The sequence below is a fragment of the Buceros rhinoceros genome, unplaced genomic scaffold (genome assembly GCF_000710305.1).
Source record: "Buceros rhinoceros silvestris isolate BGI_N320 unplaced genomic scaffold, ASM71030v1 scaffold873, whole genome shotgun sequence".
NCBI lineage: Eukaryota > Metazoa > Chordata > Aves > Bucerotiformes > Bucerotidae > Buceros > Buceros rhinoceros.
The window spans coordinates 41,839-46,017 of record NW_010403990.1 but is presented as its reverse complement, the minus strand read 5'-3'; positions in this window follow the sequence as shown (position 1 = coordinate 46,017).

The following is a 4,179-nucleotide window of genomic DNA, read 5'->3' as shown; positions in this document are numbered from 1 at the left end:
AGGCCTTCTAATTCATTAGTATTCAAGCCTGTTTTCCTATGTACAATAATATACTACTAAAATAGGCGATTTCAATGTGACTTTGAGAAACTAAATCTTTAAGCTCTTTTATTTCACTTTTTTTGAGATTTAGTTCCATTCTTCCTTTCCTCCCCCCCTCCTAGATCTTAAAACCTGCTTAGCCAAATGAGGACAGGACTTAAATTTAATAAGCAAGGTAGTGTTTCCTGTTTGGGATCCTGGGCCAAAGGGTTTACCGTGTGGCGAAAGCTGGTGCAGTTGTAACATGTAGGGTAGCAGTACATGCCAGCAAAGCAGAAACAGCTTGATTTTTTTCCTTCAGGCAGCTTCTTATCTTTGCAGCTCGAGGTTTTGTGTCCAGCACAATTGTGATAAATTTGGGATTCTGTGAGTGAAGCCAGATCCAGCTGTTCTTTGTCAGGAGAGATGAATGACTGTGGGATGGCATATAATTAGATACCGTACGTTCAACTGCCACTAATTACTAGATTTGAAACTCTGAGATCTCACTGGTGCTGAGAAGTGTATTCCCCAACGTGGTGGAGTGGCAACACTGTGTCTGTGAAATAGTGTTTAATGACTGCGTAAATGTAACGATCTGCTGGTTCTGCATCTTCACGTAGCCCCCCCGACACCTTGGGTTACTTTCTTTGATGCTGGTGGCTCAGTACCTTTCTGCCAGTCAGATCTTCACAGCTGGGTGTTAAGTTTGTCTTTCCATAGGTAGTGGGACAGGATTTCCTGAGCTCCAGTGCATACCTGCTGCATTGTAGTCCTTGCACAAACAAGCAAACTCAAATGCCGAGCAGTTAAATAGCAAATGTTAACGCTTTGGGGTTGCTTGTTCAGAAGAACACCACCTAGGTTACTTTATACCAACTAACTGCAGCTCTTGTAGAATATCTGTAACAGTTTGTGGGAAGAACAGACAATATCCAGAAAGAATAAAGCTATTGTGTAAAGTCTATCAAGAAAAGTTTCTTAATGAAGTATTTGTATTTATTTCAAAACAAATAAATTTGTAACTTTGCAATGTCTGGTGTCTTGATGTTTTACCAGGAGCAGAATAATTTTCTTCGAGTATACTCCTTTCACCCCTTTGTATCAAGGAAGTATTGTTTCATTTTGCTCGTATCTCTGCCATTCTCTAGCTTCGTGCTCAGAGCTTTTTTCCCCACTACAGCCTACTATTTATACTAAGAAAACCCAACACACTTCAGCATTAGGTGTTACTGGCTAGTCAAAGAAGTAAAGGATAATTCTGCTCTAACAAATACATTAAAAAATGAGCCTCAGTACGGAGTACTGGTTATTTGCTGTTTGATTTTCTTTGTCTCCCTAGATGTGGTACTGTCTCATACATAGATCAGACTTCCCCAGTGGGTTTGGTGCTCTGCTCATGGCATCCTTCCTGCTCCCACTCAGACCTGCGCATCCATTGATGTGGGACATGTTCCTCGCTGGTCTCTGGAGGTATTTAGGCCCCTGGACAGGTGCCGCTTCTAAAAGCTGCTCTTTTTGACCTCTTGCAAGAATCTAACTTCAGAGAAGCAGATAAAAGATAAAATTTACTTGTGAAGGGTTAAACTGGGCTCCCCAAATACAAAAGAGAGGAATCTGAAGGTGCTGTAGAGAATTTAAACATTTTTATTTCAGTTCCTACAGCAGAACCAGTTGACCTTTACACCTTAAGTTTCTATTTTTCTCACTGGTTTCCCGTTAAGAGATTGGGGCTTTTTGTAACTTGGGCAGTGTCTGCCCTCCATGGGGAAGCATCCCTCTGCAAGTTTGGAGGCTCCCTTCCGTGCATTATGGGGGGCTGGGAGCATCGTTGCTGCTCAGTGTGGGGGTTGGTTAGGAGATAAGAGATCACCAGAATGGTTTGGCTGTGCTCTCTGTGTCGGGACCTCGGTGAGGATGTGGTGCTCTTACCTACTGACTTATTTAACATACTCAGGTTTTCAGGGACAGGTGCGTTTATGGCTTTGCTGGAACTATTTTGTGCTGCTTCTTCCCCTGCGATGGGAACAGGCAAAAGCAAATCTTGGGCATGTCTGATCCAAGGCTCTGCTAGATGTGATGATTCAGCAGTCATGGTTAGACCGATGCCAGCAAAGGGCTTGATTTGGTTAACCACAACCTGTGCCAGTGAAAATGGGAGGAACTTGTGCCAACTCTTCCTACAAAAGAAGGGCAAAGTTATGTCCTTTGCTGAGCTTTTCCGGGAATGGCCAGTCACTCCTTCCACAAGGACTCCATGGTGTGCCTGTCAAGCCTCAGCAGTTTATTTTTGTTTAACGGGGAGGAATGCATCCAAGCCTTTTTGTAGCACAAAGGGATCTGCGAGCACTTCTGAGCAGCGAGGAGTTGCTAGGACCACTATAAATGTCAGCTTTGCAACAAAAAGTATTCATTTGGCAAGGAACACTGTGTACCTGTACAGAAAGGCTGGGGGACAGGACAGAGGAGTGGTGCCTCAACTTATACAGGGAGTTGTGACTCCTCTTTCCTTGCAGTACTTGTCTCCTGGCATCTCTAACTTGTGCTATAACTGAAGACATGCAGGTGACTTGCAGATTTATTAGGATTTTTATTAAACCCCTTCCTAGAGCTTGCAAATGCTGCGTTCTGCATTATTCTTGGTGACAGAATTAGCCTGGATGCTGTAGCTCATTAAACCAGACAGGATGAGCTGGGGTTTCACATTTTTCCCAAAACAAATTGGGCACCGCAGAGCAAGGAGCTTCTGTGGCTTAGAGGAAATCCGGACTGGATAAGAGGAGGTTTCTAGAAAATAAACAGTTCACCTCTTACGATGCTTACAGAGGGTAGAAGAGAAGAGAATGGGCTCTCAGGGCCCCCGCAGCTTCCTGATTGTATCTATCTCGCTAAAAATCTTTGCTGTAGGGGTGACCTTCAAAACCGGTGTTACAGAGGATGTCGCTGCTGAAATCTGAGTTCTTCCCACCTCTGCCTGCGCCTCGACATCTACTGTACAAAAATCTGGCTAACCTCCAAGATGACTTTCCCCCTCCCTGTCCATTCAGAGGTGGAGTGGGAGAGGATGTGCCAATACCATGTCATCGTAGCAGGACTTTTGTGCTGAAGGATGCTGCTTTCCTCTTTCAGAGTCTCTTGACACTAAGCAGCTGGAAACTTTAACCTAGATGTGTTTGGGGGGTTTATGATGAATGTCGTGTTGCAAGCGATGGACTGAGCTGGAGAGAAAAGAGTTTATAGCAAAGCTGCTTATTGTTTCTCTGCAGTGCTGGAATCCGCTTCCTGTCTGTTTCTGCATCTTGGGCAGAGTATCTGTTGCAATCCTCAACGTGTGGTGACGTGGTGTGTTGTTTCTGCCAACACAACACATTGAGCAAGTGCTGCTTGCAGCTTGGTCCTCCCCCTTCCCACGTGGTATCTGCTTTTTTTCTTCTTTCTTCGTTATTTTGCACTCTTTCACATTCACTGGAACTGCAGATCTCTCCTGGTCTGTATACATGAACAGCTGTTTTGATGTGTGGATTTAGTGTTTTCCCCTGAGCCAAATATAGGCTTTATGTTGATAGCTGATCGCTGTTTAAATAACTGAGAGAAAGGATGTCAGGGTATTTTAAGAGATCAACCCTTCCCCCTCAGCCCTTTGTTAAGACAGACACAGCCTCTCACTGTTTCTATCTATTGCTTCATTAAGGGCTCCATTCATTTGAGAAACGGCACAGCTGCTGACCAGTGTTGGGGGAAAAAAGAAGGGGAAAAAAAAAAAGGCTTCTGATTGCAACTGCCAAACAGTTCAGTGCCTGTTTTTCTGCAACTCAGTGTGGGGATCGTTTGCTCACCCGGTACCTCCTGGGGGCTGGAGGAGAGTTGTTATTCGGATGTACATAAGGAGGAGGCCCCCCACCCCGTGCACCCTGCGTACCGTTGGCACTGGTGGCTGTGGAGTATACGTTAGACACTGGATGCAGACAACACTGGGCATCTTGGAAGAGCCCAAGTGTTGGGAAAGGGGATAGCAGGTAGCTCTTCCTTCGCAAGCAGCAACACCACAGTGAGCTGTGACCTCCAGCAGAGCTGGAAAAACTATCCTTGGGTGACCCGCCACACTCTGCGATTGCTTATGGCTGGGGGGGGTTATGGGGTTCACGCCCAGGTCAACGC